The sequence below is a fragment of the Cibotium barometz genome, chromosome 40, assembly GCF_041138505.1.
Source record: "Cibotium barometz isolate CiBa-2024 chromosome 40, ASM4113850v1, whole genome shotgun sequence".
In the NCBI taxonomy this organism is placed as follows: Eukaryota; Viridiplantae; Streptophyta; class Polypodiopsida; order Cyatheales; family Cibotiaceae; genus Cibotium; species Cibotium barometz.
Window position 1 is genome coordinate 47,540,598 of NC_141085.1, and position 13,646 is coordinate 47,554,243.

The following is a 13,646-nucleotide window of genomic DNA, read 5'->3' on the forward strand; positions in this document are numbered from 1 at the left end:
TTTTGGATGTATTGCCTATGTGCATGTGCCACATGAGTTACGTACGAAGCTGGACCCAAAGGTAGAAAAATGTGTGTTTATTAGATATTCCCTTGAGCAAAAGGGATATAGATGCTATAACCCTACTACACATGAGTTGAGGGAAAGCAAAGATATTGTGTTTTGTAAGATTCCTCCCCCAACCCCCTTTTTTTGATGTCTAGTATCTTCCCCTGTAATCAATCACTCTTCAGAAATATAAAGACCTTGTTTCTAACTATTTTAACCTAGAGAGAGAAAATATTCTAGAGAGAGAATATTCAGATCTTGAATATTTTTGGATAGAAAAATATCTCATATAATTAAGATGAATTCCCCTGAATCAGAAATTCAAAAAGAATTTTCAAATGTGTAATTGGAATTAATTGAAAATAGGTATAAAGAACCTTAGTCTAAGGGTCTAGATTTTCAGAAATCTTTAGACTATGGTCCAATTAAGGTTCCTATGGGCCAATAGCATCAATACATGTGTAGGGAGGAGATAAATCCAATTTGTAAAAAGAAGATACCCAAAAATGAGTAAATGCTCACATAAGGTGAAGAGTTGAAAATGTACAAGGTTTATTAGTAAAAAACTATGAGCAATATTAAAAATATGAGATATTTTGGGTATCCAAAAAGGAGTAAATGCTCACATAAGATGAAGAGTTGAAAATGTACAAGGTTTATTAGTAAAAAAAAAACTATGACACATATGTAAGGAAGAGGAGTTCTTTAAAGGAGGTGCATATTTCACATAAGATGAAGAGTTGAAAATGTACAAGGTTTATTAGTAAAAAAACCATGAGCAATATTAAAAATATGAGATATTTTGGGTATCCAAAAAGGAGTAAATGCTCACATAAGATGAAGAGTTGAAAATGTACAAGGTTTATTAATAAAAAAAACTATGACACATATGTAAGGAAGGAGAGTTCTTTAAAGGAGGTGCATATTTCACATGCTTGAATAAGTTTTAAACTCATAAAAATTGAGATATTTTATCTCTCCTCTCTCCTCATTCAAGTCTAGTTCCAAAAAGTTAGCTTAACTGACCTTAAAATGGTCAAAAAGTGACCAAACCGACTTGGAAAATTCTAGAATCAGTTTGTTTGGTTAGGAGCTCAAATTTTCCTATAAATAGAAGCCTCCCCTTGTTGAAAAAAATATAGTGTCTTATGCATTGTTACTCTACTCCACCTAAGCCAAGAACTATGAATTCTTTATGTAGATATAGTGTCTTATGCATTGTTACTCTACTCCACCTAAGCCAAGAACTATGAATTCTTTAATAATTCACTAGTTTTGACACTTCTCTCTTTCTTAAATCCCCATTGGTGGCTCCATCAACATACTAAACCAATTGATTGGTTGGGGGCCTCTACCGTGATCAAAGAATCAAGCAAATTATAAGATAAGTATAGTGAATTTTGATCTTTTCTATGATTCTCCCTTCTCAACCCCTCTCAAGCTTGAGAAGCTTAATTGGTATGGTTTTTTAAATGCTATTGAAGTTAATTGGTGAATAGTAGTGAAGAGTTACATAATTTAATAAATGCTATTGAAGTTAATTTCCATTTATATTTAATTCTAATGGTTTTTCTCTCTCTCACTTAAGAAATGATCATACTCATGACCCTTTTCAATCCAAATGAAGCTTTTCATAAGGCTTTTCCTTAATCCAAGATTAAGCTATGCTTGAAGCCAAATTAATGGCTTTTTTCTATGCTTTTAGTTTATGTATATTGATGATTCAATCCATTATGGATTGATGATCCAATTAGAGACCATTCTAATTATTTCCTTAATGATAAGCTTTATCCCTTAGAAAAAATTGAGATTTATCAGTCATAGTAGCCGAGCTATGGCAAAATTTTTATAGAAATTACGCATAAGATAATTTCATTCAAAGCATAAAAAGAGGACTTCCTACCATATTCTAGGAACTATCATCCTAGATTAATTAAAAGAATTTTATTATGCATGGAGATGTGGATGTATGCATGTAGGTGTAGATGTATGGATGTGAGTGTGAATGTGGAGGTGGATGTATGCATGGAGATGTGGATGTATGCATGTAGAAGTAGATGTATAGATGAGGATGTGGATGTATGCATGTAGATGTAGATGTATAGATGTGGATGTATGCATGTAGATGTAGATGTATAGATGTGGATGTGGATGTGGAGGTGGATGTATGCATGTAGATGTAGATGTGGATGTGGATGTGGAGGTGGATGTATGCATGTAGATGTAGATGTATAGATGTGGATGTGAATGTGGAGGTGGATGTATGCATATAGATGTAGATGTATGGAGGAGAATGTAAATGTGGAAGTGGATGTATGCATAGAGATGTGGATGTGTGCATGTAGATGTGAATGTACGCCTATAGATGTGGACGTATGGATGTGAATGTGCATGTAGATGTGGATGTATGGATGTGGATGTATGAATGTGCATGTAGATGTGGATGTAAAAATAGATGTATGGATGTAGATGTGGATGTATGAATATGAATGTGGATGTGGATGTGGATATATGTATGGATGTGAATATACGATATGTGATGTGAAGGAATAATGAAGTGTTGAGATGGAAAATGATGTGATGGGATGAGTATACATATAAATGGAATATGGAATAAGTAATGTGGATTAATGAGGGATAATGTGGAAAAATGAAAGTTAAAATAGAAACTGTATTGTAAACTGTTTGTAAATGCTGTTTGTAAATGACTGTTTTATGTCAAGATTGCTGGGGGAGCATTGTGACCATCTTGTGATTAAGGTCGTGGAGACCTAACTGATAATGTTGCAACTGCTGACGAAGAGTCAGTGAAGGACGTCTCGCGTAGCAAGGTCGGCCGAGGTCTTGACCAGCCTCGGTGCGATTAAAATGGTGAGCTTCCGGTACGGTGGATGAGGGGCCAAGGAAGCGGCCTATGAGTGAAGCGCTAGGTCACCTGCGAAGGATCCTAGAGGGTGCTGACCATACGGTGCTCGGGCTCTGGGTTGCCTAGGATACCCACGCGTGCGTCGAGGAAGATATTGGAACAGAGTTGGAGTTGTTTTCTGAAATCGGGCATGGATCTGGTTGATTGACCTTGCTGGTCTTCAATGGATGAGTCCATGGCTCTTTATATGGATCTATTGGTTGATCTTGCTGATCTTCAACGAGAGTCCATCTTGATAAGTGATTATATTGCCGAGTATTATGGGCTAGGGATTAGGAAATGGCCCCTGAGTGGACAGGTGGTGAACGTCCTAGTTACCAATGATGCCATAGATACTCTGATGAAGGAATGATGGAAAAATTGAGAATCAACTGGATAAATTGGAAGATGGTGATCAGTGATACTATGGTTTTATTAAAGGATTGTTTAAACTGGTTGAATCTGTGAAAATGCAATTTCATATTGGGTGTGTGAGTGGTGTGACTAGTTTTATTTTGCATGAACATCCGGCTAGGGGGCCTTGGAACTCTTTTCCTTGGTACCCGGGACAAAACCTAACCAAATTCTTAATTGGATCCCATCACTACAGTGGTTGGGCGGTTGGCTAACCCATGGGATCGGATGGGGTTAGGCTGGACTGATGGATCCGTAAATCGAGACTCAAACTTTTGTTTTTACGATAGATAAAATAAATCCCGGACAGTAACTGTTCTATGGATAGGAATCAACGGCTGTGCCTCTTGAATGGGAAAAAAAGCGTTGATCCCAATGATCCAAGTGCAAGTTCTTCCTTAATCTGACCATGTATCTTATAGATGCAATTGGATCAGCTCGATCAGAAACGTTCTTGACTACGTTAGAGTAAAAAATTATCCTGGTGAAATCACCCGTGCTTTCCGGTAAAGGAAGTTTTTCCGGGTTCGGTTTTGGAACAACCGACGGATTAGTCTCTTATCCGGATATCCGTGGGTGAGGCCCCGAATGTGGGACCCCTGTCCCGCGCGAGAAGTGCTACTTCCGCTGTTAGTATCCCGAATCTGTTGCTCGGTGGGAACAGGGATCTTACAGTTGGTATAATGTAAGATTTCTCCCCAGCCTTTGAGGTATACAGGAGTAAGAATCTCCCTTTCTGATCTTATAATTATTCCCTCTCTAAAATAAAAGAAAGTTTCTGTTTAAAAAAAGGAAGACCCTTTCCCTAGAATACTCTCAGGAGTCCCACCTGTTTTAAGGATTTAGAACAATGAGTTTAGAAGTGAGAATCGGTGTTTTGGATACCAAGGTTTTGGTTTTCATTCGAGTACGGCCCAAAAGAAGTTCTTTATCTTTTGGGAAGTATAAGAAGTTATCCCCCAGATATTGTGAGCCTTATATGTGAATTCAATGAAAGTAGGTGACTTAGCCTACAAGCTTCTTTTATCTCCTCATCTCAAAATTCTTAATGCCTTCTATAGAAAAATGTGTCAAACCCAAATCATGGAAAGACGGTAAAACTTCAGGGGCAAGTTACCGTTGGCTTCTAAGTTACGCTAGCTCCTTCCTTTATATAAGTCGTAACCTTTAACTGTCGCTCACAGTAATCTTACTTCCATCGATCTCCCTTCTTCTTAATCTCCTTCATGGCTTGGCAACAGGAATTAGTTTTATCCATGATGATTTCTCACCTTCAAGACGCAAGAGAGTCTGTGAAGAAAGACTTTATAGAACAGTATGAGCGCTCACTTTTTCCTCACCTAGGAACTTCTGTAGCTCAGACCAAATGGCAGACCTATCAAAACATAACTAGGGTAACACCCTGGGGTCAGCAGCACTTTCGTAACAATGTCCGCTTGGCCATGGTTATTGAAGCCTTGGGTTTGGGTCCCCAATACTACTGCGTCATGAGATCAAGGCATCTTGGGTTTTCTGAGCGGGTCTTCTTACTGGCGTGTTTTCTTCCTCATGAGAAGATATGCCTTTACCCTGTTTTTGGCTTGCCTCTCAGAGGTCCTTTTGTTAGATCACCTCATACCACTGAGATAAGTGCGGCAATAACCAGCAGAATCATTCCCATAGATGAGTTACCCTATACTTGTGCAGCTTGTGAGGACTGCTTTTGTGACCATATGATGGACGGGCTTATGGAAGTGTAAACAGTTCTTCTATCTTTACTGTATAAGTTTCGAGAATGAATAAAGTTTAAATCTTGTTCTTATTTTGAATCTTGCTCTCTTTAAGACTTTTCTTGGTGGTTAATCTTGATTAAAATTTTTCTCTAAGTCTCATATTCGTGCATCTTGCGAAATTATCTCAAGTTGCAAGATGAGGACATCTCGCGTTTTTTAAGTGGGGTAGAATGTAAGATTCCTCCCCCAACCCCCTTTTTTTGATGTATAGTATCTTCCCCTGTAATCAATCACTCTTCAGAAATATAAAGACCTTGTTTCTAACTATTTTAACCTAGAGAGAGAAAATATTCTAGAGAGAGAATATTCAAATTTTTAATATTTTTGGATAGAAAAATATCTCATATAATTAAGATGAATTCCCCTGAATCAGAAATTCAAAAAGAATTTTCAAATGTGCAATTGGAATTAATTGAAAATAGGCATAAAGAACCTTAGTCTAAGGGTCTAGATTTTCAGAAATCTTTAGACTATGGTCCAATTAAGGTTCCTATGGGCCAATAGCATCAATACATGTGTAGGGAGGAGATAAATCCAATTTGTAAAAAGAAGATACCCAAAAATGAGTAAATGATCACATAAGGTGAAGAGTTGAAAATGTACAAGGTTTGTTAGTAAAAAACTATGAGCAATATTAAAAATATGAGATATTTTGGGTATCCAAAAAGGAGTAAATGCTCACATAAGATGAAGAGTTGAAAATGTACAAGGTTTATTAGTAAAAAAAAAACTATGACGCATATGTAAGGAAGAGGAGTTCTTTAAAGGAGGTGCATATTTCACATAAGAGGAAGAGTTAAAAATGTACAAGGTTTATTAGTAAAAAAACCATGAGCAATATTAAAAATATGAGATATTTTGGGTATCCAAAAAGGAGTAAATGCTCACATAAGATGAAGAGTTGAAAATGTACAAGGTTTATTAATAAAAAAAACTATGACACATATGTAAGGAAGGAGAGTTCTTTAAAGGAGGTGCATATTTCACATGCTTGAATAAGTTTTAAACTTATAAAAATTGAGATATTTTATCTCTCCTCTCTCCTCATTCAAGTCTAGTTCCAAAAAGTTAGCTTAACTGACCTTAAAATGGTCAAAAAGTGACCAAACCGACTTGGAAAATTCTAGAATCAGTTTGTTTGGTTAGGAGCTCAAATTTTCCTATAAATAGAAGCCTCCCCTTGTTGAAAAAAATATAGTGTCTTATGCATTGTTACTCTACTCCACCTAAGCCAAGAACTATGAATTCTTTATGTAGATATAGTGTCTTATGCATTGTTACTCTACTCCACCTAAGCCAAGAACTATGAATTCTTTAATAATTCACTAGTTTTGACACTTCTCTCTTTCTTAAATCCCCATTGGTGGCTCCATCAACATACTAAACCAATTGATTGGTTGGGGGCCTCTACCGTGATCAAAGAATCAAGCAAATTATAAGATAAGTATAGTGAATTTTGATCTTTTCTATGATTCTCCCTTCTCAACCCCTCTCAAGCTTGAGAAGCTTAATTGGTATGGTTTTTTAAATGCTATTGAAGTTAATTGGTGAATAGTAGTGAAGAGTTACATAATTTAATAAATGCTATTGAAGTTAATTTCCATTTATATTTAATTCTAATGGTTTTTCTCTCTCTCACTTAAGAAATGATCATACTCATGACCCTTTTCAATCCAAATGAAGCTTTTCATAAGGCTTTTCCTTAATCCAAGATTAAGCTATGCTTGAAGCCAAATTAATGGCTTTTTTCTATGCTTTTAGTTTATGTATATTGATGATTCAATCCATTATGGATTGATGATCCAATTAGAGACCATTCTAATTATTTCCTTAATGATAAGCTTTATCCCTTAGAAAAAATTAAGATTTATCAGTCATAGTAGCCGAGCTATGGCAAAATTTTTATAGAAATTACGCATAAGATAATTTCATTCAAAGCATAAAAAGAGGACTTCCTACCATATTCTAGGAACTATCATCCTAGATTAATTAAAAGAATTTTATTATGCATGGAGATGTGGATGTATGCATGTAGGTGTAGATGTATGGATGTGAGTGTGAATGTGGAGGTGGATGTATGCATGGAGATGTGGATGTATGCATGTAGAAGTAGATGTATAGATGAGGATGTGGATGTATGCATGTAGATGTAGATGTATAGATGTGGATGTATGCATGTAGATGTAGATGTATAGATGTGGATGTGGATGTGGAGGTGGATGTATGCATGTAGATGTAGATGTGGATGTGGATGTGGAGGTGGATGTATGCATGTAGATGTAGATGTATAGATGTGGATGTGAATGTGGAGGTGGATGTATGCATATAGATGTAGATGTATGGAGGAGAATGTAAATGTGGAAGTGGATGTATGCATAGAGATGTGGATGTGTGCATGCAGATGTGAATGTACGCCTATAGATGTGGATGTATGGATGTGAATGTGCATGTAGATGTGGATGTATGGATGTGGATGTATGAATGTGCATGTAGATGTGGATGTAAAAATAGATGTATGGATGTAGATGTGGATGTATGGATATGAATGTGGATGTGGATGTGGATATATGTATGGATGTGAATATACGATATGTGATGTGAAGGAATAATGAAGTGTTGAGATGGAAAATGATGTGATGGGATGAGTATACATATAAATGGAATATGGAATAAGTAATGTGGATTAATGAGGGATAATGTGGAAAAATGAAAGTTAAAATAGAAACTGTATTGTAAACTGTTTGTAAATGCTGTTTGTAAATGACTGTTTTATGTCAAGATTGCTGGGGGAGCATTGTGACCATCTTGTGATTAAGGTCGTGGAGACCTAACTGATAATGTTGCAACTGCTGACGGAGAGTCAATGAAGGACGTCTCGCGTAGCAAGGTCGGCCGAGGTCTTGACCAGCCTCGGTGCAATTAAAATGGTGAGCTTCCGGTACGGTGGATGAGGGGCCAAGGAAGCGGCCTATGAGTGAAGCGCTAGGTCACCTGCGAAGGATCCTAGAGGGTGCTGACCATACGGTGCTCGGGCTCTGGGTCGCCTAGGATACCCACGCGTGCGTCGAGGAAGATATTGGAACAGAGTTGGAGTTGTTTTCTGAAATCGGGCATGGATCTGGTTGATTGACCTTGTCCATGGCTCTTTATATGGATCTATTGGTTGATCTTGCTGATCTTCAACGAGAGTCCATCTTGATAAGTGATTATATTGCCGAGTATTATGGGCTAGGGATTAGGAAACGGCCCCTGAGTGGACAGGTGGTGAACGTCCTAGTTACCAATGATGCCATAGATACTCTGATGAAGGAATGATGGAAAAATTGAGAATCAACTGGATAAATTGGAAGATGGTGATCCGTGATACTATGGTTTTATTAAAGGATTGTTTTAAACTGGTTGAATCTGTGAAAAGGCAATTTCATATTGGGTGTGTGAGTGGTGTGACTAGTTTTATTTTACATGAACATCCGGCTAGGGGGCCTTGGAACTCTTTTCCTTGGTACCCGGGACAAAACCTAACCAAATTCTTAATTGGATCCCATCACTACAGTGGTTGGGCGGTTGGCTAACCCATGGGATCGGATGGGGTTAGGCTGGACTGATGGATCCGTAAATCGAGACTCAAACTTTTGTTTTTACGATAGATAAAATAAATCCCGGACAGTAACTGTTCTATGGATAGGAATCAACGGCTGTGCCTCTTGAATGGGGAAAAAAGCGTTGATCCCAATGATCCAAGTGCAAGTTCTTCCTTAATCTGACCATGTATCTTATAGATGCAATTGGATCAGCTCGATCAGAAACATTCTTGACTACGTTAGAGTAAAAAATTATCCTGGTGGAATCGCCCGTGCTTTCCGGTAAAGGAAGTTTTTCCGGGTTCGGTTTTGGAACAACCGACGGATTAGTCTCTTATCCGGATATCCGTGGGTGAGGCCCCGAATGTGGGACCCCTGTCCCGCGCGAGAAGTGCTACTTCCGCTGTTAGTATCCCGAATCTGTTGCTCGGTGGGAACAGGGATCTTACAGTTGGTATCAGAGCCTTTGGTTAATAAAGATCAACTAAGAAGACAAATATATCAAAAATTTATCAAGAAACACAAAAAGGTTATAATTGTGTGATATAATTCATACAATTTGATATCCAAACTGAAATTCGTAATTTGGTAATTGGGTCTTCAGATGGAAGTACCGCAATTATATAGAATCCCTGACTTGCTTGAGGCCTAGACATGATAGTATTTACCTTATAATTCCAAGGGCCGTGACTACCCGTATATACCGAGAGTATACTGTAGCTCTTTACTGACAGTATATACGAGTAAATCTAAGACTTGAAATTATAAGCGTTAATGCTATCTAGATGATGATTTCGAATGTGATTGATATGATTTTTAATTCTGTTTGAGAATTGATGAATTGATTTGGATTCTGATTGAAAATGCTGATTGAAAAATGTTGATTTTTAAAAATTAGTTGAAATATAATGAAACCACAATGAGGGGGAATGGGACGAATCCCTGTGATGATATTCATAACTAGAATGATGATAATGAATTCAGCAAATCACTATGAGGTTAGTGGGTTGTGTGATTGCTATTGTTAATATTTGACCGGTAGATCAAGTTAAGGGATGTCAAATTGAGAACTTGCTTGACTGAAATTTCCGTGGAGGAATGTTCCGAAGGAAACTTTTCGGTCTAATGGACCATTATCGTGTTAAAGATATGAATGACATGATCTGAATGAATTGTTATTTAATGATGAGTTCTATATAAGGGATATTTATCCCAGTGTTCTGTTGGGTTGACCAGAATATAAGGAACCCCAGAATAAAATTGGATCTTAAGAAAAAGAGCTGTCCTCTACCTTGCGAGATGAGGACATCTTGCACTTTTTAAGTGGGGTAGAATGTAAGATTTCTCCCCAGCCTTCGAGGTATACAGGAGTAAGAATCTCCCTTTCTGATCTTATAATTATTCCCTCTCTAAAATAAAAGAAAGTTTCTGTTTAAAAAAAGGAAGACCCTTTCCCTAGAATACTCTCAGGAGTCCCACCTGTTTTAAGGATTTAGAACAATGAGTTTAGAAGTAAGAATCGGTGTTTTGGATACCAAGGTTTTGGTTTTCATTTGAGTACGGCCCAAAAGAAGTTCTTTATCTCTTGGGAAGTATAAGAAGTTATCCCCCAGATATTGTGAGCCTTATATCTGAATTCAATGAAAGTGGGTGACTTAGCCTACAAGCTTCTTTTATCTCCTCATCTCAAAATTCTTAATGCCTTCTATAGAAAAATGTGTCAAACCCAAATCATGGAAAGACGGTAAAACTTCAGGGGCAAGTTACCGTTGGCTTCTAAGTTACGCTAGCTCCTTCCTTTATATAAGTCGTAACCTTTAACTGTCGCTCACAGTAATCTTACTTCCATCGATCTCCCTTCTTCTTAATCTCCTTCATGGCTTGGCAACAGGAATTAGTTTTATCCATGATGATTTCTCACCTTCAAGACGCAAGAGAGTCTGTGAAGAAAGACTTTATAGAACAGTATGAGCGCTCACTTTTTCCTCACCTAGGAACTTCTGTAGCTCAGACCAAATGGCGGACCTATCAAAACATAACTAGGGTAACACCTTGGGGTCAGCAGCACTTTCGTAACAATGTCCGCTTGGCCATGGTTATTGAAGCCTTGGGTTTGGGTCCCCGATACTACTGCGTCATGAGATCAAGGCATCTTGGGTTTTCTGAGCGGGTCTTCTTACTGGCGTGTTTTCTTCCTCATGAGAAGATATGCCTTTACCCCGTTTTTGGCTTGCCTCCTCAGAGGTCCTTTTGTTAGATCACCTCATACCACTGAGATAGGTGCGGCAATAGCCAGCAGAATCATTCCCATAGATGAGTTACCCTATACTTGTGCAGCTTGTGAGGACTGCTTTTGTGACCATATGATGGACGGGCTTATGGAAGTGTAAAGAGTTCTTCTATCTTTACTGTATAAGTTCCGAGAATGAATAAAGTTTAAATCTTGTTCTTATTTTGAATCTTGCTCTCTTTAAGACTTTTCTTGGTGGTTAATCTTGATTAAAATTTTTCTCTAAGTCTCATATTCGTGCATCTTGCGAAATTATCTCAAGTTGCGAGATGAGGACATCTCGCGTTTTTTAAGTGGGGTAGAATGTAAGATTCCTTCCCCAACCCCCTTTTTTTGATGTCTAGTATCTTCCCCTGTAATCAATCACTCTTCAGAAATATAAAGACCTTGTTTCTAACTATTTTAACCTAGAGAGAGAAAATATTCTAGAGAGAGAATATTCAGATTTTGAATATTTTTGGATAGAAAAATATCTCATATAATTAAGATGAATTCCCCTGAATCAGAAATTCAAAAAGAATTTTCAAATGTGCAATTGGAATTAATTGAAAATAGGTATAAAGAACCTTAGTCTAAGGGTCTAGATTTTCAGAAATCTTTAGACTATGGTCCAATTAAGGTTCCTATGGGCCAATAGCATCAATACATGTGTAGGGAGGAGATAAATCCAATTTGTAAAAAGAAGATACCCAAAAATGAGTAAATGCTCACATAAGGTGAAGAGTTGAAAATGTACAAGGTTTATTAGTAAAAAACTATGAGCAATATTAAAAATATGAGATATTTTGGGTATCCAAAAAGGAGTAAATGCTCACATAAGATGAAGAGTTGAAAATGTACAAGGTTTATTAGTAAAAAAAAAACTATGACGCATATATAAGGAAGAGGAGTTCTTTAAAGGAGGTGCATATTTCACATAAGAGGAAGAGTTGAAAATGTACAAGGTTTATTAGTAAAAAAACCATGAGCAATATTAAAAATATGAGATATTTTGGGTATCCAAAAAGGAGTAAATGCTCACATAAGATGAAGAGTTGAAAATGTACAAGGTTTATTAATAAAAAAAACTATGACACATATGTAAGGAAGGAGAGTTCTTTAAAGGAGGTGCATATTTCACATGCTTGAATAAGTTTTAAACTCATAAAAATTGAGATATTTTATCTCTCCTCTCTCCTCATTCAAGTCTAGTTCCAAAAAGTTAGCTTAACTGACCTTAAAATGGTCAAAAAGTGACCAAACCGACTTGGAAAATTCTAGAATCAGTTTGTTTGGTTAGGAGCTCAAATTTTCCTATAAATAGAAGCCTCCCCTTGTTGAAAAAAATATAGTGTCTTATGCATTGTTACTCTACTCCACCTAAGCCAAGAACTATGAATTCTTTATGTAGATATAGTGTCTTATGCATTGTTACTCTATTCCACCTAAGCCAAGAACTATGAATTCTTTAATAATTCACTAGTTTTGACACTTCTCTCTTTCTTAAATCCCCATTGGTGGCTCCATCAACATACTAAACCAATTGATTGGTTGGGGGCCTCTACCGTGATCAAAGAATCAAGCAAATTATAAGATAAGTATAGTGAATTTTGATCTTTTCTATGATTCTCCCTTCTCAACCCCTCTCAAGCTTGAGAAGCTTAATTGGTATGGTTTTTTAAATGCTATTGAAGTTAATTGGTGAATAGTAGTGAAGAGTTACATAATTTAATAAATGCTATTGAAGTTAATTTTCATTTATATTTAATTCTAATGGTTTTTCTCTCTCTCACTTAAGAAATGATCATACTCATGACCCTTTTCAATCCAAATGAAGCTTTTCATAAGGCTTTTCCTTAATCCAAGATTAAGCTATGCTTGAAGCCAAATTAATGGCTTTTTTCTATGCTTTTAGTTTATGTATATTGATGATTCAATCCATTATAGATTTATGATCCAATTAGAGACCATTCTAATTATTTTCTTAATGATAAGCTTTATCCCTTAGAAAAAATTAAGATTTATCAGTCATAGTAGCCGAGCTATGGCAAAATTTTTATAGAAATTACGCATAAGATAATTTCATTCAAAGCATAAAAAGAGGACTTCCTACCATATTCTAGGAACTATCATCCTAGATTAATTAAAAGAATTTTATTATGCATGGAGATGTGGATGTATGCATGTAGGTGTAGATGTATGGATGTGAGTGTGAATGTGGAGGTGGATGTATGCATGGAGATGTGGATGTATGCATGTAGAAGTAGATGTATAGATGAGGATGTGGATGTATGCATGTAGATGTAGATGTATAGATGTGGATGTATGCATGTAGATGTAGATGTATAGATGTGGATGTGGATGTGGAGGTGGATGTATGCATGTAGATGTAGATGTGGATGTGGATGTGGAGGTGGATGTATGCATGTAGATGTAGATGTATAGATGTGGATGTGAATGTGGAGGTGGATGTATGCATATAGATGTAGATGTATGGAGGAGAATGTAAATGTGGAAGTGGATGTATGCATAGAGATGTGGATGTGTGCATGCAGATGTGAATGTACGCCTATAGATGTGGATGTATGGATGTGAATGTGCATGTAGATGTGGATGTATGGATGTGGATGTATGAATGTGCATGTAGATGTGGATGT